Below are 24,246 nucleotides of genomic sequence, written 5' to 3' on the forward strand. Positions count from 1 at the left end.
GCCCTACTATGCACTATACACGGATGGCCCTATGTCCTGTTTGGCCCCACCCAAAGCCTGTTGTCCTATGTGATTATTAATAACACCCCTCTTCACCCTCAGAAGTGTCCCAGTAGTTGACATATCATATGTTCCTCTTTCTCAGGAGATAGTCAGGAAACCCAGTTCCACCACAGTTGAGTTGCTTAGAGTAAATAAGAGGACTGACTATGGGCTGGGAATATGGCCTAGTGGTAAGAGTGCTTGCCTCCCATACATGAAGCCCTGGGTTCGATTCCCCAGCACCACATATATAGAAAATGGCCAGAAATGGCACTGTGGCTCAAGTGGCAGAGTGCTAGCCTTGAGCAAAAAGAAGCCAGGGACAGTGCTCAGGCCCTGAGTCCAAGCCCCAGGACTGCCAAAAAAAAATTTAAAAAAAAAAAGACTGACTGGGATTTGGCTGACACTGACAGCCTCATGCCTTTACTCCCACCAGCAAGTTGGAATAAAAGATGCCTGTTTGTTTGTTTGTTTGTCTAATGGCCAGGATGCAGATATGTCTTACTGTTGACTGAATGAGTAAAAATGGCTTTTAGGTGAGCACAAGGGTGAGTCTTGTTGGACATTAGAAAGAGCTTCTTGAGCTTACAGTAATGACCCCAGACTGGACATCTAGGATGAGCAATGGCAGTCTTACCTTGGAAAACCTGGAGAAAGGACTGTGTATCATTTGTCCTGGTGATTCACTCCCAGCCTGGAGGCCAGGGAGGGAATAAGCAATCTTCAACTGCCATCCCTCCCAGCCTAGGATCCTGTGACTCATCCCCCACCAATATGCCGTTGGGGGCACCCAGGGAGTCTGTGGCCAGCTAGCTGCCAAATCCTGCCAGCTTGTTCTCGTAAGACTTTCATGTGCCTCCTTCCTGCCTCCCATCACCCATCCAGCGAATCATAGTATGTGTCTACAACGCTGTGGTTGATGGGAATAAAGGGATAGGATTAGAAACCCTTCAGTTTTACCTGGAGGAGTGATAGGGGGTGGGTCCTGCTGGATGCCCCGGGCCCTCTGGCTCCTGCCACGGGTGAGTTGCTTGCTCCAGAGAAGGCTGAGTGTGTGGAGGCAGCTTGTGGTCACACTGTGAGATCATAGGGCAGAGTGGATGTGGTTAGGCATGGGGAGCTAGTTGCCTTTGCCAGCGGGTGAGGATACTGCTATTACTTTTCCATAGTGCGTTATTTAGGAACCATTTTGAGATTCCCCCAAAGTCCACATACTGAGCCCCATGTGCCAAGAGCTCTGGCCAGCAGAGCAGAGGCGGGAAAGTCTGTGGAAGCCATTGAGAGTCCAGCTTCTGAGTTGGCTGCTCCATTTCCAGCAGGGCCTGGTAAGGTCTGGAGCCCTGGAACGGGGGGGGGGGGGGGGGGGGGGGAGAACTGAGCGGGGTAGACAACACTGCCTAAGGTGGGAAACCTGGGCCTGGCCAAGGAGCTGGCAGCAGGACTATCGCAGCTGTCAGGATGGACTTGTTCCTTGAGCGCTGGGACAAACACTGTGCCTACTTCACAGATGGGAACAATTCTGTGAACAGTAGTCGCAGCTATCCCCATTTCACAGATGAGCACACAGAGGAAAAGTGTTCAGGTCACATGTCCATTGCTCTAGAGCTGCTACGTGGTAGGATTGGGCTTGAAGCCAGCTTGTTAGCCACATAGTCCTCAGGGGCTCCCTGCCTTTGGGTGCTCCCGCCCCCACGGTCCACTGCATGCACTTCAGGCCACCTTTGCAAAACTCACATGGGATGGTGGCCTGCTTACAAGCAGCCATGTTGTGTCTTCTGCCTCAGGGCACTGTGCTCTGTACCTGAGTACCTAGCCCCATTGTCCAGCCTGCCACATGGCTGTCTTCCTTTCTAAGGTGATCCCACAGGGCCAGCTCTTTTCACAGTGAGGTCCGTTCTCTCCTCCAGCTTGTGGAAGCAACTGTGGCTTCTCCCCTCAATACCCAGGACTTAGACTGAACTGGCTGGGTGCCCCAGGTGGTGAGCTTCTTAAAAGCAGGGTGAGAGTTATTCCCCACTGAATACCCAGAACCCAGGATGGCACCCGGGCTACTACACAAGAAGTCAAGGATTTCGTTTATTTCATATATTTTCCTGGTCAGCCCCCCTTGCAGGAAGCTGGAGATAGAGCAGGAAAAGGGAGGGAGGGGGAGGTCCCAGCCTTCAAGAGGCCCACAGTAGCAGACATTCCTAGTGAGGAGATAACACCCAGATAGGGAGCTAGGGGTTGGAGTTGAGGTTGAGGGGGAGGGGAAGTGCCCCAGATGAGACTGTGTCTGAGCAGCACCAAAGGGAATAGCATGTTCCCTGGGGTATACAGGCTGGCTGGCTTGAGGGCCTGAAGCAGAGCCTTGTGCTGGGGATACGGTCATCTCACGCTCTCTTAGCTCAGCTAGGATGTGTTTTAGAGATCCAGCATAACCTTTGGAGTGGGAGTGGAATGAGACCACCTTGGGAGGACTTTAGGGCATTTCTGCAGTCAGGCAGGTCCTTAGGCATCTCTTGGAGATGAGAATAGTTTATTCTGGTGGTCTCTGCCTGCCCCCTCTCTGAGGCCAAGGCTCTGGGGCTGCTAGCCTCCAAACAGGCTAATTTCATCAGGAAATGGACCTGGCACAATGGGATGATTGTCAGAGGCCTGGCTACCATTTTAACATTCCTATGATCAGAATATGTCTCACAGTTGATGTGTGTGTGGAACAGGACATTGTAACAACTGCCCTCCCCCAAAGCTGTTATTAATTCATTCCGAGAGAAATATGTTTTTGTCACAGAAACAGCCCCCAAACAAGGCTTCTGATGTGACCCATCTAGTTCTACAAACTCCAGGCTTCCTGGGTCTTCTTTTTGGGATGGTTTCTATAAAGTCACAAGAGCCACTTCTCAGTGCATCAATTCTGTGTTGCGGTTTGGGTTGCAGGATGGCAACAGGCTGGGTACACGTCTGGATTGGAATCCTTGCTTGCTTCTCTCCCCCCCCCCACCTCCCCCAGTACTAGAGATTGAACCCAGGACTTGGCATATGCTGAGTATGTGCTATACCACATAAGCTATGCCCCCAGCCACTTGCTGGCTTTTAGGCACACTGGTTAAAAAGACCACGGAGAGAGGTGCTGTACCCCCAAGTTTCCATTTCCACTTCTGTAATATGGGATAACATTACTTATCTTAGGGACCTTCTCAGCTCCTGGGGCCTCCTCTTTATGACTCACAGCCGTTGTGTGTTTGTATGATTATTTACTTTTGGCCTGTGGCTTCTATATGGCAGCTCCACCCCCATTGTCTGCTGTCAGTTGAGAACATTCCAGATTAAGTGGGCTGTGATTCAGAGAGGCCAGAGGCTGAATGTACCTGCCCTAGGTGGGGTTGCTGTCTGTTGTGTTTGCTCTATTGTAGCTACCGGTTGCCATCTCCCGGTGTTGGCTTGGGATTTGGTGGAGTGTGGCTCAGGGGAGGTGGTGAGCCCTGATTCTGCAGCTCTAAAGGGCCTCATGCTGGGTCATGGAGGAGTAAGTGCTGTCTCAGTCACACAAATGAATGCGACCCCACGTGCCAGTACCAGGATTCCCGAGCTGTGAGGGACAGTGGTGCAGCGCACCAGGCTCAGGGATGTTTAAAGTCAGCCAAGGCTCCTCTTCTCACAGCCTCCTCACTCTCTCTGAGAGGCCCAGAGGCCAGGCTTCCAAAGAGAGTAACATGGAACCTGGTAACGTGGTTCTCAGATGGGCTGGGCCACCTTCTACAGAGAGAAAAAGTGGATTTGATTGCTGGAGTCATGGGTCAGAGACTCAGTAACAGCATCAGAGTAAGAGAAGCAGAGGTGCTTTGCACAGAGCCAGGCAGTCTTGGGTAAGGGTCCCACAAAAATCACTCCACTGAGACCTCAGGCAAGTTAACCTCTCTGAGGCTAACTTGAGCTTTATAGATCTGTTTTCCCATCTGGAAAATGGAATGGTAAAACTGAAACTACTTCTTTGGGTTGTGGAGAGGATGAAGTGAGAGAGGTATATGTCTCACTCAACCCAGTGGATACTTTATAAACCAACATGGGATCCTTTGTCTGCCCTTCAGCCTGCAACAATGCCGTGCATTTTTTTCTGAGACATGCACTCTACACAACTTATCTGTTCACCAAGATTGCCTTTTTTGAGTAATTATCCATTCATGTTTTCCAGGGCCACACAGTTGATTCTCTATTCAGTCAGTGCTACCTGGAGATCACTGTGAACTACCAAGTTGGGCTGTGGCAAGAAACTTGTGGCCCACAGACCTGTGCTAGAGAAGTGTATTTCACAAAGCCTCTGAGCTCAGGAGCCTATTGGGACCTCTGGCGCTGCTTTCTCGGGTTCACCTGCATCAGTGTTGTCTGGTACAAGACCTGTCATCATGGCCAGGCTTGGCTGTAGTCATTCCTTGTTTGTCCCTTAGCAACTCCAGGACTGACCCAGCTACTGAATCCTGTAGGATTCAGGCAGCACTATCATTTTCCCACAGCCTGCACACAGGTAGAACCCAGGGCTTTGGGGGTAGTGTGGATGCTCTTCTGCCTGTGAGGTTGGTGTCTGAGGCTTTGGTCCATGTGTGTATATTTCTTTAGTGTGGACTTCATTCTGCAAGTGGCCCTAAACCTCAAACATAAAACCGCCCCACCCCAGTGTGGGCAGTGGTAGTAGCCACAGTGCTGGCTGTGCCTAGTGGTGTTTTCTGGAAATCTTAACAGGATGTGTCTAGAACAGAAAAGGTTTGGGTCCTTGCTGTCCCCTCTGTGTGGTTCTGATCGTTAGTGCTCACTGGTGGCAGATATTTCTGAATGTTCTCCACACACCAGGCACTTTGCTGATGCCTAGAAAGCAGTGGAGTGTGGCTCAAAGTTTCCCTGAATCCACACTTGTAGGCTCAAGTCCTTGTGCTGGCCCCAACTGGTCATGTGGCCTTGGCCATGGCTCTGCCTCCGTTTCCTCACCTATGAGACCAGAATGGATAGCAGTGTCTGCATTGAAGGGCAGTTTTGAGGATCCTGAGCTGTCAAGGGCCTAATCTGGGTGTTATTCTTATCCCATTTCACAGATCAGAAAACTGAGGCTTAGAAAGGCTAAGTGTTCTACCAGGACCACTTGGCTAGTACATAGAGGCCAGGACTTAAAGCCAGCTCATGAGCCCTGCTTTGCCTACACTTGGAAAAACCCAAATGTGAGAGCATTTGGCCTCTTCCAAAGAGGCGTTCTCAGCTTTCCTGGGAGCTCTGGTGAAAGGAGATCCTTTTCTGAATAACCGAACTGGCCTCTGGGAGCTCTCATAATCCCACAGCAGATGCAATAGCTGACCCGTGACACACATATCACAGGGAGAAGAGAAGGAAATGTTATCTAATGCTGAGCGCTTTCAAGGGACTCAGTATATGGTGCCTGCACCATCTTCCCTGCTTCTTGACTCTGTCCCATGGGTGGGAAACCTGGGGACATCCTTGTACACACAGAGAAAGTCAGGACAGCCCTTTGTCCTAGTACTAGTCCAGGAAACTGTGGGTGACAGATTCCATCCTACGCACGATGCTTAGTGCCTTTCCTGGCCAGCTGGAGGGATATAAACAGGGCTGGCCAGCCCCAGGGAACTTTGTGACCAAGGATGCCTGGCTACCCCAGGCTGTGTTTGCTTCTGCTTCTGCCTTGGCATATCCTCTAGCTTGGGTGCATAGGAACCCAGAGCCTGAAGACCACTGGCCAAGTCCTTGAATACCCTGCAGGCAGTCAGCCTGCTGCCCCTTCAGCACACACTTACATACAGGCACACCCCAACTGCCACCCTGTGCCCAGGGATGCCTGCCTTCACCCAGTGGCTCTTTGTCTGGAGGAGGAGAGTGGGGACAATGATGTTGAAGTCCTCAGTGTCACAACCTGTGTCTCAAACACGACCCCTGCCACAGTCCTGCCCGGCCAGATGTCTTGTTTGGCGCCAAGTGAAAACAGGGAGTGCCTCCCGTGGGGTCCAGCAGCACACAACCCCACCTGGAAGGGGCAGAGGTCTTGAGCCCATTGTGGGGCCAGTTGCTGCCCCTACCCCTTGCTGCTGCAGAGTGCAGAACTGGCCTCTTACCTCTTCCCTCCGGCTTGGCCCCCAGGGCAGCTCTTCACATGCTTCACGGGCCCCTGTCGTCAGCGGGGCAGCCCGGCCATGGCCTCCACGGGGGTCTCAAGTCGCAGGCCGGACTGGCCTCTCCTTAGAAGCCCTGCCTCACTGGCCTGCCCTGCAGCTGGCTCCGGGGCTGCTCACCCCTGCTTTCCCTCACAGCGCGGTCAGCAGCTGCCTCCGTATCATGCTCGGCAGGTCCTCACCCACTCAGGGATTGGGGTCCATACTCAGGCCGAATGCAGCACCTCAGTTGAACTCCCAACTCCTTTGTGGAGCCCTTACATGCCGCCAGAGGAAACTGTGAGCACAGCCTGACCCTGGTTGGCTGCAGGCGCTTCTCTCCACCCACCAGTGCAAGAGGATCCCCCAGGCCCAGAAAGGCTCTGGGCCTCCCCTCAGCCCCAGACAGGGGCGGGCCGCCTGGTGATGTCACACTAGCTCCGGCCCCAGCTGGCCCAGCCCTCCCTCCCGTCAGCCTGCTTTGGCAGACTCCAGGCCCCCCTCCTTCCTTGGCACGGGCAGCCTGGCTAGCTCTGCTTCTGGCCCGCCCGCGCCCCAAAAACCCAGCAGCTCCCAGGGCGCCCGGTGGAGGCAGAGCGCTTCCCCTTTGACTCAGGTAATGGGTTTAGATCCGCTGCCGGCTATACACAGCTTGGCTGAAGCCTGGAGCCCTAGCCCTCCCCTGCCTGTCTCTCCCCAGCCCTCCTGCACTGCTCAGGGAAGCCCTGGTCTCAGGAAACAGCCCACCCTTGGCCTTTCCTCTTCAGCCCCCTTCTCAGAGGCCTCATTCTACTCTCCCATCCCTGGGGGAGAATGCCCAGGGCTGGAGGTTAGCCAGAGGCAGTAGCTCAGGACAGTAGAAGAACTATGGCTGAGGGTAGGATCCTGCTGGAGAAAAGCCATCACCTTCAGCTCCTGTCCCTGCAGCAGTAAATGAACCAGTTCCTCCTGCTAGTGGTCTATCATCAGGCTTTCTGAGGTCACTCGGAAAAGAGTTTGCACAGGGTTAAGCTCCAGTTTTATATTCTGAGCCTTAGTGTATAACCTTGATAGCCTCAGTGTTCTTACTGCCAGCAACTTGTGGGGCTCTTCTAGGAACAAATGCAGGGGTCCTCAGTGTGGAGTCACACTCCTGGAGCTCTGAGCATTTAGAGGATCAGAGCAGGAAAGAAGTCAGGTTGGCCAGAGAAGGGAGGGGCCAGGGCTGCTGCTGGACTCTGCTGCACGGGTGAGGAGGTGGCAAGAGGGCGAGTCCCAAGGCATCCAGGACGTGGCTCACCATCTGCTTGGACTACAGCATGGGAAATACTAGTGATGATATTTCTTCTTAAAAACCTATTGGAAGTAACCGTGACATCTGGGGAAAAATTGGCGAAAGTTTCAAAGGCACTCTCTCTATCCAAGTCACCGTGGGCTTCACTGGGGGGCACTTCAGCAGACAGGGTCCACTCTGATTCCCCCTCCTCAAGACTGCCATTTCTCTCTATTTCTTGCTCATTTCTTCCCAGATTGCTCAGGCACTCGTTTTTCCATTCTTCAGTTCCTTCTCTTCTTAGGAGAGACACCAGTCCTTAGAATACTACGTCAGCCAGAGAAATGAATTGGACAATCAGAACTTCTCCCTGCTCTACCGTGGGGCAAAGATGTCTGCTGCTCTGGGTGCATCCTTGATAGGGTGAGGTTATCCATCTGTTGAAGCCTGAGATAAACATTAGGAAGTTGGCATGTCTTTCTCCCTTCCTTACTCTATCCTTTCTCTTCCCCTTCCTCTTCCTATCTCTCTCTCCTCTCTTGAAGTGTTTTTATTAGGTGCCTGTTCTGTAAGTACTCATGGCTGTCTGAAAGATAGTCTGAGTGTGGTGTGTGAGAAGTGTTGGGTGCCAAGGAGGCAACTTATGGGTAGATCTGGTGAGTCTGGATGGGGGCAGAGTTACTGATGAAGCAGTGCCTAAGCTCACGCCTAAGGTTGGCTCTGAATTAGCAGGTAGAGAGAAGATAGCCTAAGCAGAGAAGCTAGGTTAATGAGACCCAGGTTGCTAAATACACACTCTTACCACCTGAGCTGTTCCCCTATCCCATCAGTCTGCCTGAATCTTAAATGAATTTGTGTTTTGGACTAGTAGAATATAATGAAATGGCTACCTGACTTACAGTCCTGAAAGAAAATAGGCAGTGTAGCTTTTGTCTTACTTCAGAGGCTCTGTCTTTGGGATCCTTGAGCTGAATGATGGACAGCACTGGCTAACAGACATAAGGAAAGGTGCCTCTAGATGATTCTAGCCTGGCCCTCAAGTCACCCCCACCTGTTATATTATTCTCAGCTCTATAGTTGTTTTTAGGGCTCTGGATGTGTGGGAGCAGAGATAAGCCATTCCACTGTTCAGTGTCCAAGTTCCTGACACATAGCACCTACAGATTGTTTTAGTTGCTAAGTTTTAGTGTCATCTATTACAAAATAGCAATACTTGTAGAAGACCCAGGGGCAAAAGTAAGGAACTGTGTGTGTGTGTGTGTGTGTGTGTGTGTGTGTGTGTGTGTGTGTGTGTGTGTGTATCTAAGGGAAGAATATTTGGACAGAGAACAGATGAGGTCTAGGAACCACTGAAGGGTGTTAAGACAGTTGAGACCTGCTTGTTTGTTTTTTAATTTAATTGTTAAGGTGATGTACAGAGGGGTTATAGTTACATAAGGTAGTAAGTACATTTCTTGTTAAACTTGTTACCCATTCCTTCATTTTTCTCCCACTTTCCCTCTCCCACCCCGCACCCCTCCCCACCTGGATAGACTGGATTGTTAGGCACTTCAGGACTAGGCATGGAGCTGGAGGTAGTGGTTGCTGCCATTCTTGTGAGATGCAACCAGAGGCCACAGTTTTCACTGGGTAGAGAGGGAGCCCCCCTCCAGGAACAGGTAGAGTTCAAGTTCATTAGCTTCTACAACAAACTCTGCTTTACATAATCCAGGTTTTTAGGACCTCATCAAATGTGGAAGGAGCACCAGAGTGTCCTTTCCCTAAACAATCCCTTACTTGTTGGGTGGCTGGAGGCAGTAAGTACTTTGGTGGGAGTTTGTACTCGAGTCAGATCCCAGTTCTGCTACTCAATAGTTCTGTGTCACACTTTCCTTATCTCTAAAATGGAGAAAATACAAGAATCTTCCTCATAGGGCTAGTGTAAAAAGTTAAGTAAGAAGTGTCATGTTAGTGTAACACTATGCACCTTGGCCAGTCTGTGGGCCAGTGGATGCTGGCTATAGCTTATCTGGCCTTCTTCCCTGGGCCATGGGTATTCTGAGCACAGGATCGTAGTGGGCTACGTGGAGCTCTCATGTGGAAGAGCCCAGTGTGGAGGGGAGAGCTGATGGCTTGCAGGCTAGGGAAAGGTAACCAGCTATCCTGGCCAACCCTGGCACAAATCCCAACCCTGGCACTAATCTTGGGCAGCTCTTATTCTCCTTGAAACTTCATCTTTTCACTTATAAAAAGGGAATGCTGACACTTACTGCTTGGGATGAATATGAGGCTAGATAGGGAATGTATCCCACGTCCAAGTGCAGTGCTGAACATTGCTCAGGACATGTGTGCTGCTGGAGTCCCAAATCCCCCAACTCCTCCGGGAGCTTCATTCCCACATTTCTACTTGCCTGTTGGACACATCATGTGACTGAACCATTAGAGGATAAAAGGAGTTCCCCCTGCCTCCTCCCCCTTCTCTTCTGCCCTCCCCCAGTACTGAGAATTGATCTCTGAGTCTCAAACATGCTAGCAAGTGTTCTACTATAGGAGCCACATCCCAGTCCTTTATTTTCTTTTTAGATTTTTTTTTAACAATATGAAGAATGTCTGATACTTATATGGTGGCAGAATACAAAGAGTCTCAATGTACATGCCATAATTATATAAATGATTTTTCATTGTATGTGTTTTCATTAAGGTTTGTTACATTTTTGTGGTAGTAGGGTTTGAACTTTAGGCCTTGTACTTGCTATTCAGGCACTCTACCACTTGAGCTATCCCTCCAGTCCCTCCTTATTTTTGAAATAAGCCCTCAGCTCTATGCCTAAGTTAGCCTGGGCTGCAGTCCTCCTATCTGTGCTTCTCTTCTTGCTGGGCTGATGGATGTGCACCAACATACCCACCCAGTCACTGGTTGAAATAAAATCTTATAAACTTTTATGCCTGAGCTGCCTTGAACTGGGATCTCCACCCCCTCCCCAATCTCTGCCTCTCAAGTAACAAGGATTTCAAGCCTGGAGTTGTCACAGCGAACTGCCACTTTCTATGAATTATGATTTTTAGGGGGCAGTACTGGTAAGGTGTGTGTGTGTGTGTGTGTGTGTGTGTGTGTGTGTGTGTGTGTGTGTGTGTGTGTGTTTTCCTGGGGCTTGAACTAAGGCCCCAGGGGCTGTCCCTGAGCTTTTGTACTTGAGGCTAGTGTTCTACTACTTTGAGCCACAGCAGCATTTCCATTTTTTTTTACTAGTTACTTGGAGATACAGGTCTTGTGGACTTTCCTCCATGCCTATGCTGGCTTTGAACCTTGATCCTCAGATCTCAACTTCTGGTGTCACTAGGATTACAGGTGTGAGCCATCAATGCCCAGGTAGTACTGGTGTTTGAGCTCAGACTTTTGTGCTTGCTCAGCAGATGCTCTCTTATTTGAGCTATGCTCCCAGCCTTGATTTTTATCACCTTTCTTACTGTGACTTCTTTTGTTGTTGTTGTTGAAAGTGTTGGGACATTCTACTGAGATACTATATATATGGTAGGAGTTGAGGAATTGTAGAAGGTATAGTTTGGAGGAGCAACTTTGCTGTATCTTGCTGCCTCAGTTTCCTCCCAGTATTTCAAGCTTTCATATCCCCAATTGAACTCCTATTTCCATATTATGTCTTTCCATTGTCTTCAGGACAACAGTATTTCTGACATCAAGCTATCTTCCTTAGCTCTCTGTACACAGTGGGTCTCCCTTGCTCTTCAAGATTTTCAAGATTTTTCTCTTTATTTTTTATTTCTTTTTATCAGTTTGACCATGATGCAATTGCATATTACACATGTGCGATTGTTCCACAGGTCACTGACATTTTCTTTACTGACTTAATTTATGTCTTTTTACCTGTTTGGTTTAGATAACTATATTACCTGTCCTCAGGTTTGGGAATCATTTCTTCTCCAGTATCTATCTCCTGCTAATTCCATCTAAAATATTTTTCATCAGATAACTGTAATTTTTTTTTTATTACAGCATCTACATTTTTTTCCCCTGCAGTACCAGGAATTAAACCTGGAGCCTTGTGTATTTTAAGGAAGCAAGCAAGCAGTCTACCACTAAGCCAGATCCCCAGTCCTTGGTTTTTGTGAAACAGTGTAACTTAATCTGGCAACTCACTGTGTATCCTAAATTGGCCTTGAATATTCAATCCTTCTGCCTCAAGCCTCCCAAGAGCTGAGATTAAAGGCATGCACCACCACACCCAATTTACGTAGATTATTTTTATAGTTCCCATTTCTTTTCTTGGATTCTTTATCCACTCATTTATTTTATCCTTCATTTCCTGAAAAATCTTGTATATGTTTATAATAGTCATTTAAAAATCCTTCTCTACTAATTCCAACATTTGGTTAGGGAGTTCGTCTGGCTTTAATGAATTTTTTTCTCTCTTGATCATGGGTCCCAATTTACAGCTCCTTCACATGCCTATTTATTATTTTTTATTACAACTGGACATTGTGGGCAACACATCAAAGAGACTACATATATCTTATTGACTTCCTCTAAAGAATGCTGTGTTTTGTTCTTTCAGTTACTTAACCTTGTGGAAGTTCAGTTTTTAGGCTCTGTTTAGATAGCTTTATTTTTATTTTCCCCATAGGTGGAAATTTCTAGGACATGGCCTCAGTCAAAAGCCTTAAGCACTTGCTAAGCTTCCTTAACCTGGTAGAACTTGAACTCCAAGCTCCATCTCCAGGCAGTTGCTAGAATCTTCCTCTTAGCTACTGCTTTCTGTTGAGGACCTTGGAGTCTCCTTCTACATGTATACAATTTAGGGATTAGCTAAGGATTGGAGGGGAATTTGTTCGGTAATTTTGGAGCCTCCATTCTTGTACCTCTGTAGTCTTTCTGCCATTTCCCCTTGCTGCTTTCTGTTTAGTTCTATGCTTTTGTGCATCGCCACACACCATGAAGTGCCTTTTCTAACTGCATAGTCTGGGAGATAACAGCCTCAAAAAGTCATAGGTTGATGCACATGCAGCTGTGCTCTAGTAGATAAAAGAGGTGTCCTGTCCTCACACACCTTAACAGAATGTCAGGCTCAACATCTTACAGGTACCAATCCATTTTCTCATGTTGTTATAGTTTCGATCTTGAATGGCCCCAAAGGCCTGTGTGCTAAAGGCTCAGTCCCCAGCCCAGAGAGCTGCTGGAACATTTAGGAGGTGGGCCTAGGAGCAGAAGTTAGTTTGGGGTAAGCAAGTTAGTTTGGGGCAAGCCCTTGGGAGGGATATTGGGGTCCTGGCCCCTCTTGTTCCTCTCTTTTTGGTTTATGGACACTGTAAAGTGAATAGGCCTCCTCTACCACACACTCCTGCCATAATGTACTGCCCCACCACAGGCCCAAAACACAAGTCCAAATAACCATAGACTGAAACATCTGAAATATGAGCCAAAGTAAACCTTGTCTCCTTATGAACTGACCATCTCAGGTATTTTATTACAGTAAAGAGAAAGCTGTTTAACACATCTCAAAACCCCATGAGAGAAGTGCTATGATTCCATTCTACTACCAAGCAAACTGAGGTTTAGGTAAGTGAGGTCCTGGCATAGGGCATACAACTAAGAAGCAGACTGGGATTAAAACCTTCATCAAAGCTGGCAGAGACATAGTTGTCTTGAAGGCATTTCATTTATTCAACTCTGCCAAACAGCTTAAGGTCTCTGGAATTAGGAAAAGACACCTTAGTCTCATAGACAGCACCTTTTTCTTTCTTATTATAACATGACACATTTTACAGTTGAGGACTTGTCAGATTTGAGAAGTACGGTGGTTTTAGTCATCAAGACTGGTGAGATTGGCCCAGGGTTGAAGGACAAAAAGGCAAGGCCTTTCTTTTCCTGGTTAGCTAGTCTTTGAAAGACAGAAGTTGTGTTAGAGCATCAGGAAGCCCATAGAACTGCCAAAGCCGCCATTCACCCAGATGTAATAAAACAGCTGCCGCTAGGTTGACAGCATGCTGACTAGTCCCTTCTGCCCTGGAAACTTGTGTCAGATTCTGTGACTAGCTGCCTTGTGCTAGGCAGGGGAGCTGCGAGTTCTAGGGCTTTACTGAGGAGAGCGCAAGTAAGAACCTCTAGTAGGAGACTTGTGTCTTCAGGAATATTTCAAGGCAGTGCTACTGTCTGGTGGCACAGAGGCTATCCAGTCACCACAGAAAGACCTTTGAGGGCACTGTGCTTCTTACACACTTGCCAGACAAATCCACCCAAATGTCAGAACAGGATGTACACTCTGTTCCAGAGCACATCTGAGAGGCCATCATTAGTGCACCTGTGACCCATTGCATTTAGTGATGTCGCATGTTTGTTATTTAGTCAACAAATATTAAGCCTTGTTTGATCATTGGAATTGGGACTCCAGGTAAGATTACCCCAAGACCCTTTGCCAAGACTTCTAGTTGATCTCCTTTCTTTTTGTCTCAGAACAGTATTTTAAGAATGTTCATTTAGACTCCACATGTCTTTTTTCTGCAGCCAAGCTAAGGCCTGATGAGAGGAGAGGCCCGATTGTAGTTTGCCCATTTCCTTTGTTTCCTCATAACCAAAAATTTCCAGAGCTATTTAAAATCATATCCATTCAATATAAATTTTTGAAGTAATTTCTAGCATCTGGTCTGGGCTAGACAGGACTTTTGTCCCAAACGAGAGACTGGAAGCAGTTATTACCACCTCCTCTTCCTCCCCCACCCCCAGATACCTGCTAAAAATCTTTAAGAGGGCTGGGAATATGGCCTAGTGGCAAGAGTGCTTGCCTCGTAAAATCTTTAAGAGCAGCCGAGATGTGGCTGATGTTGTTTACCTGCCCAATGAGGCAGCTTCTGGCAATAGCCAGATAAAGGGAGCTTCCCAGGAATGAGAGCCGGGCCCAGTGGGTGGAGGTGCTGGTGCCAGAGCTCTCCTACTACATGTCTGGAGTAAGGGTCGGGGTGTCCAAGGGACCCACCTAGGCCCTGCGAGGAGTAAAAACAGCAGTACAGGGGGCTCGCCTCAGCCCTGCCAGCCTCCAGACTATCCCACTGCCCTCTGTCATCTGTCTGTGGGCAGGCCAGATAAATCCTAGCTCTGAGCCCCAGAGCTCTGGAGAGCAGGGATCAGGCTTCCCTTCTCTGCTGATGTTCACCACGTATTGTCCCAGACCTACCATTTGGCATCCTGCCCTGTGCCCAGAGGCTGACCTATATGGATTGCCTCAATGGGACCCTTTTGCCTTCTGGCTTTGGGTTAGGGATAGCCAGTAGCAGATGCTAGGAGGGAATGAGAAGGATGAGAAGAAAGAGAAGGCAGGTATATTGGCAGCTACCTCTCTGCTGGACCATCCCTGTGTTGGTGCTGTGGCAAGTTGACCAGGCCTGGCCTTGAGTTTCAGCCATTACTTCTAGGACTTCTGAACCCTCTTGAGTCTCAATTTCCTTATTTGAACTGGAGATGTGCTATCCCAAGGATAAAAGGATGAGTTAAGTGAGCCTGTATGTATAAAAACCCAAAGCAAAATATAGAACAGTAGATGCTCAATATATGCTGTCGTCCTGTAATAGCTCATTTTCTTGGGTCTTCTGAAGGACATCAGCCATTTTGTATGTCTGCAGAGAGCTTTCTCTTTTTCAGTTTTCAAGTCTGTCACCTTCCCAGGACTACTATGCTTGAGCCTCATTACTAAAAGTCATTTCCTCAAAGGAGGACTGATCTGTGCCTTCCTTTGCCTGCAGCCCCTATGGGGAGTCTGCTTAACCAAAGAAAAGAACCTTTTAAACATGAGAGAAAGCAGGCTATGGAAAGACAGTGCATGTACAGAGCCCAAAATAACTCTTAACATTTACTGAGTGCTGTTGCTTCACACAGCAACTTTGTATTGAATAGACTGGCTTTACTCTGGGTAGGGTGCCATAAACTCAGGCAGCTGTGTTTGTCATTGTTTCTCTGGCTCTCCCTAGCAAGCACCTTCCTTTCTCAGTCCCTTATTCCTCTCCTTGTCCATTGCTTCTCACTAACCAAGTTCCCAGCAGTCTTTGCAAATAGCACTAACCCAGGCTACAGGGCTTTCCTGTGAATGAAGTCCCTGAGACTCAATGCTAGAACAGGCTTGTCAATTTTAAGCATTCCCTTCAGCTTTAAGTGTACTGCATCTCCGCTCTTACCCAACAGCTGCCATCTGCTATACTCCCACATGGGTCTAGCCCAGTAAGAGGCCACTCCCCCCCTACACACATGGATTAGCTCATCAAGTCCTCAAAACAGGACCTTCCTGGAGAGGGTCTTGCAACTTTCTTCCATAACTGGTAAGGCAGTGCCATTCAGCTCAGCTCAGCCAGCTTAGAGAAGAGATAGCCACACTGTCTGCAGCAGCAAAACCAGGGTCCAGCTCCAGAATATGAGCATCCAAAGTCTTGACAGACTTTCCAGCAGTGTGAAGTAGAACACTTAGGGATGCTCCTGGTCTTGTTTCTTTATCTGTAGAATAATTACTGTATATGCACAAGTTATTGCCAAGGCTGACACACAGTAGGTGCACAGTTGATTTGGGGTTTTGTGCTTATAGTTCAGCCTGTCTCAGATCATTATTCTCAAGTTCTAAGAAGCTTGAGAATTAACTAAGGTCTGATTTTCTAGGTCTGGGATGGGGCCCGGGATGGGCAGGATGGGGCCCAGGAGCATGCATTTAGTTCTAACAAGTTCACTTGAGGACATAGCCATACCCTGTTACTGAAGGCTGCTTCCTGTGTGCAGATGTTGGTCCTGGACCAAGTAGGAAAAGTGTGGCTTGGCTTCTTCCAGCTGTTTCCTGGGAGCTGGCTGTCTCCCATTTCTCCCTTCCTCATGTTGCTGATCCTGGGAAAAAGCAGTATCTGAGCCATGAGTCTGGTGTGGGAATCAAGGTCCATACCACTGTTTCATCAACATGTTCCTGATTTCCAGTTGCCTTCCTGGTACAGGATAGGAAGGAAGAGACACTTGAAAAGTCTAATCATCTTTCAGAAACTGTCTGTAAATTTTCCTCCAAAACAAGACACCGACACCCTCTGAGGTGCTGCTCAGACGAGGTTCCTGTTGAGGGTGGCTGTGCTCCTCCCTTCTAGTCAGGCGGCCCCCTCCTTCCCCAAGGCATGACACAGGCACATGGGCAGGAGGAAAGGGCCCAGTAGCAGTGGTGGGTACAAGAGTCAGAGGGACCTAGACTTGAACCTTTGGCCTGCTTTTGCTGGCTGAAAGGTCTGTGTCTTCATTTCCTCTTTTCTAAATCAGGGATCCAATTATCCTTGTCTTTCACAGGACTGGCCTAACAGCTAAAATGATCCAGAGTTGTCTCAAAGGGTAGGAAGCACTTTCTTTTTATTCGTTGTAATCGCCATCATCATCCAGTCAGGCAGGACAGTACACTGGGATAGAGTGCAGGCTCTGGAGCCAGACTTCCACTCCCTCACTCACAAGCTGTGCCCTTAGTCACGTCACTGCCCTTTGCTCCGCTGTTCTCTTCTGCAAAGCAGGACTTCAGCAGCTCTAGCCTGACAGGTTCTATGACTGCTGGGGCCACAGAAGTGCCTGCTGTGCCGGCCAGGCGCTTCCCTGCTTGGCCGACCCATAGTGGTCAGCAATGACTGTCCTCTTCCACATCTGCAGAGGGGCAAGGAAGGAGTTCATGGGGTGGGGGTCTGTCCTCTCCCACTCCTGTCAGCCCCATTCAGCCTGGTGGAGGCGAGTCCAGGTGGGAAGTGGTTTTTGCTGCTGGAGCCCCCGTCTCTTGCAGCCCTTGGAAGAGCAGCTCTGACTTGGGCGGGGAGTTGACATCCTCAGCTGGTTCTGATAACCCTGGCGAGCTCTGGAGCGTGGGGAGGCGGCCCCTCCTCCACAGAGCTGCCTTTGCTGAACAGATGTTACCCCTTTCCACTACCTGCCAGGGCGGGAGGGGGGGAGACCAGCAAAGACCAACCCCAAAGGGCTCTCTCCTTTCTTCTGCCAGGCTCCCTCAGAGAAATTGTCCTTCCCTCTCAGAGTGTTAAGGAAGCTTTTATCACCCCAAAATCTATCCAGAGTGGTCCTCTCCACTAGGCTCTAACAAGGAGCCCAGACATCCCCGTTTCTATGTGTACTGAAGCGTTTGGTAAACAGAATGCTTGAGCTGTGAGCATGATTTGCTGGAAGGGGCAAATCCCAGCCGACGCCCCAGATGCACAGCCTATTTTGGGTCTGGTCTCTCTCCTGTGGAGGTCTGAGGTCAGAATGCTCATCTGGGGGCTCCCCAAAGCCCACCTCGGAGTCCAGAGGAGCAGCATGGCCGGTCCAGCCCTGGCCTTTTGCTCCGGCCCCAGGATGAGTGTCTTGGGCCTGGGATCCACGCAGTTAGTGCTCTTGTCCTGCGGCCCCCCGTGAATGCCGTGATTCAGCACACACCCGAGGAGCTTCGCTTAAGAAAGGAAGTATTCACGTTCCATCCAGCTTTGCCTTGCTATGCCGGGCGCCCAGAGACAGTGCCGGCTCCTATCTGCCGGCTGCCCCATAGGGATGGGGCTGCCCATTCTCCCCACACAGCTGTCTCTCTTGGGTTTTTCCTTCCTTCCTTCCTTCCTTCCTTCCTTCCTTCCTTCCTTCCTTCCTTCCTTCCTTTTCCTTCCTTTCTTTGTTTCTTCCTTTCTTTTTCAAGACACTCAATCTCTTGGTTGCTACACTTGATACACCTAACTCTGTATCCAGAATACCTTAGCAATAGTCAGTAGCAGATAAGTAGAATCCTGGGGTTAAGACAACATTCCTTCAGCAAAATACATGTTCATGTATTGGACCTGCCAAGGACCTAGCACTGTGCTAGGCTCCTAGGCAGAGCTGGAAGCAGCCTGGAGACCCCCGAGCCGCTCCCCTACACCCTTACCACCCACCCCCCCACTCCCTTTGCTACCTTTCCTCGCACTGGGTTTGAAATGCCTGAGAGTTACAGACATACTATGCAGGTGGGAGATGACACCGTTACATCCTTCCTTCCTTCCATGGTATAAAACACAGCAGAGAAACATCAAATGTCCTTTCAGGGTCGCTGAGAAGGGCCTTGCTTCTAGAAAGTTCTTGGCTTTCCTGCCACGTTGTTACTTATATATTCCCTCTCTGCAAAGCAGCTACTTGTAAGTAAAGATAAATATATTACTCCTTTATTATTAACAAACTCATAGCTAACCAGAGCTTCTGAAGAGCTGAGAACAACCATACAATGTTTGCCAGACCCAAACCAGCATGTAGTGATCTGTCTAGCTCCATCCTCTCCAGCATTTGTTGTTTTCTTGATAGTTGGCATCCTAATTTGGGTATGGTGGCTTCTCAATGTCGTTTCTATGGCTAAGAATGTTGAGCAGTTCTTTGAGAATTTATTTCCCATTTGTACTTCTTTTGAAATCCAGTCAATATATTGGCGACCTGTTTATTAATTAAATTGTTCTGCTGGTGCTTACTTGAGCTCTTTATTGATTCTGGATATTCATCCTTGGTCTAGTGAATCTCTGGGAAAGTTTTTCCCCCCTCTCTATAGGCTGTCTCTTCATTTTTGTAATTATTTCCTTTGATATGCAGAAGCTTTTTAGTGCAATACAAGCATTTACCAATTCTTGCTCTTATTTCCTGAACTAGAGGCTTATTCAGAAAGCTGTTGCCTATGCCTATACATCTTCAAGTGTTTTCCATGTATTTCCTGTGGAAATTTCGAAACTTCAGCTCTTACATTAAGATCATTTAATTTTGAACAGGATGAAAGATAGGGGTTTAGGCTGGGAATATGGCCTAGTGGCAAGAGTGCTTGCCTCATATACATGAGGCCCTGGGTTCAATTCCCCAGCACCACATATACAGAAAATGGCCAGAAGTGGCGCTGTGGCTCAAGTGGCAGAGTGCTAGCCTTGAGCAAAAAGAAGCCAGGGACAGTGCTCAGGCCCTGAGTCCAAGCTCCAGGACTGGCCAAAAAAAAAAAAAAAAAAGAAAAGAAAGATAGGGGTTTAATTTCAATTTTCTACATATGAACATCTAGTTTCCCCCATTTTTTTGAAGTTATCTTTTCTCCAACAAATGTTTTTGACACCTTTGTTGAAAATCAGGTGACTATATCTGTGTAGGTTTGTTTCCGGCTCTTATTCTACTCCATTGATCTTCAGAACTGTTTTTGTGAAACTACCATGCTATTTTTGTTACTATGGCTCTATAGTACTGTTTGAAGTCAGGTTTGTGATATCACTGACATTGGTCTTTTTAACCCAGGATCGCTTTGGCTATTTGGGATATTTTAGGTGCTCATATGAAATTTTAGATTAACTTTTTCCATTTCAGTTAAGCATAACATTGGATTTGGTTTTTTTGTTTGTTTGTTTTTTTGCTGGTCCTGGGGCCCTAACCCAGAGCTTCTTTTTGCTCAAGGCTAGTACTCTACCACTTGAGCCACAGTCCCACTTCCAGCTTTTTCTGAGTAGTTTATTGGAGATAAGAGTCCCACAGACTTCCCTGCCTGGCTGGTTTCAAACCACAATCCTTAGATCTCTGCCTTCTCAGTGGCTAGGATTACAGGCGTGAGCCACTGGTGCCTGGCTAACATTGGAGTTTTGATAAGGATTGCATTGAATCTATAGTTTACTTTAAGTAGTCTAGACATTATTACAATATTATTTCTAGGATTTTTTAGGCTATTGTGAATACAATTATTTTCCAGATTTCTTTCTCACACTGTTCATTGTTGATATATAGATAAAGTTACTGATTTTAATATGTTAATTTTGTATCCTTCTACATTGCTAAAAGACTTGAAGAGCTTTCTAGTGGAGTCATTGAGGTCTTATGAGTATTGGATCTCGGCTGGGAATGTGGCTTAGTGGTAGAGTGCTTACCTAGCATGCATGAAGCCCTAGGTTTGATTTCTCAGCACCACATAAACAGAAAATGCCAGAAATGGTGCTTGGCTCAAATGGTAGAGTGCTAGCCTTGAGCAAAAAGAAGTCAGGGACAGTGTCCAGGCCCTGAGTTCAAGCCCCAGAACTGGCAAAAAAAAAAAAAAAAAGTATTGGATCTTCAAATAGGGATCATCTGCAAATAGGGACAATTTGAATTCTTCCATTCCTGTTTATAACCCTTTTATTTTTCTTGCCTATTGTTCTGTTTAGAAATTCAAGCTCTGCATTTAATGAAAGTGGAGAGAATAAACATCCTTGTCTTACTCCCAACTTTAGAAAAAATGGTTTCAGTTTTCTCCTACTAAGTAAAATGTTACTATACCTCTATTATTATGTTAAGGTATATTTCTTCTATTCCTAGTTTCTTCAGAGCTCCTATCATAAAGGGATATTGAATTTTTTCAGTCTTTTTCTATATATATAGAGATAATAATGTGGTTTTTGTCCTTAATTCTGGTTATGTTCTATTTTATATTTACCAATTTGCATATGTTGAGGCATCCTTGCATTCCAGAAATCTAGAAACTAAGAATGAAATTGATATGATCATGGTATATTACACACACAGACACACACACACAGACACACACACACACACATCCCTCAACTTTTTTATTTAAGGCTGCCACCTGAGCCATACCTGTACTTTCAATCTTTTGCTGGTTATTTAGAGATAAATTTCATGGAATTTTCAGCACAGACTGGCTTTATTTAAACTGTAATCCTCAGATCTCAGCATCCTAAGTAGCTGGGATTTTAGGCATGAGCCACTGGTGGCAGCTGTTCAATAATTTTTAATTAAGAAACTGGGTGCACTAATATTTGGTGCATACTTGTTTAAAATTGTATCCTCTTAATGGATTGTTCCTGTTATCAAGAGGTGGTAAACTAATTTGCCTTTGATGTATTTTTGGTTTGACTAATTTTGGTTTTACTATCTGCTTTGCTGGATATGGGTATAAGACTTCTGTTTGCCTTTGGGCTCCATTTGCTTGAAAAAAATCTTTTTCCATTATTTCACTTTAAGTCTGTGTTTGTCTTTGTCAATGAGGTGTGTTTCTTGCAGGCAACAAATAGTTGGATTTTGTTTTTAGTCTAGTACACCAGTTTCTGTCTTTCTGTTGGAGAATGAGACAATTAACATTCAGAGTTATTATTAAAAGGCAGGCAGTTAATTCCTGCTATTGTGTGTGTGTATGTGTGTGTGTGTGTGTGTTTGATTAACTCCTAATCACTTATGATTACTGCTCATCTGATGAGATTTATTCTTTCCATGTTTTCATGGCTGTGTTTCTCTTCCTCTTCTGTATATAAGATTCCATTAAATCTTTTCTGTATTGCTGGCTTAGAATGATCATGAATCTTTTTAATTTTTGTTTTCATGGGAAGTTTTTCATTTTTCCTTGAATTATGAAAAAATAGCTTTGTTAGATTCAGCAATCTAGAATGTCAGTCATTTTCTTTCAGAGCTTGAAATACATCTGCCAAGGTTCTCCTGGCTTTTAGAATTTCTGTTGAGAAATCTGCAGTATTCTTATGAGGTTGACTTTACATGTGATTTGATACTTTTCCCTTGCATTTTTCAACATGCTTTCCTTGTTCTATTTTCTTAGAGTTTTAACTATAGTATACTATAGATGCATTCCTTTCTGTTTCATGTCCTAAAAGCTTCCTGTACAACCATCTCTTTCTCAAGATTGGGGGAATTTCTGCTGTTGTTTTATTGAATATGTTTTCTATGCCTCTCCTTACACTTTTTTCTCTTCTTTCTATGCACAATCATAGATTTTTTTTTAAAAGTGTACCAGAAGCCTGCCTACCTTCTTTTCTTTCCTTCCTTCCTTGTTTCTTCCTTCCTTGCTCCCTCCCACCCTTCTTCCCCTTTTCCTTCCTTCCTTCCTTTTTTCCTTTGTTTTCTTGTTTTTATTACCTGTTTTCAAGCCCTGATACTCAGGTGCTATATGTGGGCTGAGGGCTACTTCTGGACTTCTTTCACTTCAAAAACTGACCTTCTTTGTGTGTTAGGAGCCACTTCTAGCTACAAGAAGTTTGGTAGCCTCTGTTTGGGGAAGATTCTCCCTTGCTCTATAAGCCCCCCCCCCCACATTGTGTGCATCCAGGGGTAGCAAGCATCCAAGCCTAGGGCTGTACCCTAAATGCATCAAAGGGTGGGAAGTCCAAAAAGCATGGAGTTCTGTCCTGGTTCGGAGAACTGAGGGTCTCAGGCTCTTTGCATCATGGAATCAGTGCTTTCAGATCCCACCCAGCACTGCACTAGCCTATGGAAGAGAAGAATCTGTGAAACATTATATGATCTGTGGATATTGGTCTCAGAGTTCTCAGTCCCATTTGTCTGTAATTGCACATAGCCAAGAGGCAGTTCTAGAAAGCCAGTCTCAGTCCTTTTCTATCCCATCTAGCCACTCCCATCCTGTGGGAAGGAGAGGCTGAGGATATAGCTTGATTCACAAGACCTGGTCTCAGAGCTCTCACTCTCACATGTTAGGAAGAACTTCCAAAGGCCAAACACTCCACTAAGCCACAAGTTCAGTGCTCTCTTTCTGTAGTGATCCTCGGGTGATGGAATTCACTCCTCACCAGTGGGGACAAGGCCATTAACCACAGCACCCTTCACTGCCTGCGCTTCTTCCTCCCTAGACCTTTCAGCGGGTTCATGTGAGATTTCTCTTCCTCTCTGTGATCACTTCTTATGCCAGACAGTGGCAAGATGTTCCAAGACTCCCTAAGATGCAGTTATTCCATATATTTAAGTCCCCTGAGAAGTTCAGTCTCAAGCAATATGCCTTTCTGTCAAGGTGATGCCTTACTATAGCTCTGAGATATGGGGAACCACAAACTTGCTTTCTTTTACAAAGTGAGCCTCCCGTGCAGGATCATTCACTGTCACACCAAATCCTCACTTTAGGTTTAAGACATATTCAGAAACTATAATTGCCAGTTTGTTGCCACAGCCACCTAACTTCTACTCTTTGTGTCTTTATGTACCTCCGCCATCCTCCCAGGATTGGGTCTGCGAGTTGTTTCATACTTGGTTGCTTCTGTTTCTCCATATCTTTCAGTTGTACTGTTACTTCTTTAATGACTCCTAGTGTTCTCCTTTGTCTCTCCTCTGTTTCTCTGACTTTTCATTCACAGAGTCTAATGGGTAAAGATTCTAATCCATCATCCTGGCTTGAGCTTCTAATCCATCTTCCTGATTTGTTTTCTATGCCCAGGGATTCTGAGATAGTGGGTGTACTCTGGGAAAGGAGAAGGTCCTGGATGTGCAGTGAAAGTGGCGTTCAAGTAAGACAGGAATGCCTTTCACAAAGACACTAGGGCTGGAATGAGCCATATGCCCTCTGCCTATAGACAGCCTAGGAGAACCTCGTAGAAGTTGAGAGTAAGGAGCCATAACCTTTCAGTCCTCCCTCTGTCTATGGATTCCTATTTCTGGTATAGAAAAAGTGTTTTTTTTCCTTTGATGGTAGGGGTTTGAATTTAGGACCTCATGCTTGGGAGACAGGCACTCTACCACTGAACCCTATCTCTAAAGCTTTTATTGTGTTGGCTATTTTTTTCTATTTTCTTTTTAAAATTTTACTTTATTGTTATTGTAAAAGTAATATACAGGAGAATTATAGTTATATAAGTCAGGTAATTAGTACATTTCCCTTTCTACAGTGTCATCCCTTCCCTCACTCTCTCCAAGTCCCTCCCATCTCCACCCACAAGTTGTGTAGTTCATTTTCAACAGTGTCCAGTGAGTACTACTGCTGCACTTGTTCACCTTTTTCCCCTCGAGTTCTGTGCCCCCACTACCTACCCAAAGACAGACAAATGAACAAACCAGACAGAAAGAAAAGAAAATAGAAATAACAACAAAGAAAA

General features: G+C 46.7%; 2 protein-coding genes across 8 annotated transcripts in view; one reads left to right on the top strand and one right to left on the bottom strand.

The window, feature by feature from the left end:
• The window catches only part of Angptl2 (angiopoietin like 2), a 31,793-nt gene extending 24,652 nt beyond the window's left edge, over nucleotides 1-7,141 (bottom strand). The window contains exon 1 of one of the 2 annotated variants that reach the window (XM_048343190.1): nucleotides 6,135-7,138. The gene's annotated coding sequence lies outside the window, so the exon portion shown is untranslated. Of the gene's footprint in view, nucleotides 1-6,134 lie in introns of both variants that reach the window. The other variant, XM_048343199.1, reaches the window with a different exon arrangement.
• The window catches only part of Ralgps1 (Ral GEF with PH domain and SH3 binding motif 1), a 235,789-nt gene that overhangs the window by 141,790 nt on the left and 69,753 nt on the right, over nucleotides 1-24,246 (top strand). The gene's annotated exons all lie outside the window — the stretch shown is intronic.

Source organism: Perognathus longimembris, chromosome 1 (assembly GCF_023159225.1).
Source record: "Perognathus longimembris pacificus isolate PPM17 chromosome 1, ASM2315922v1, whole genome shotgun sequence".
NCBI lineage: Eukaryota > Metazoa > Chordata > Mammalia > Rodentia > Heteromyidae > Perognathus > Perognathus longimembris.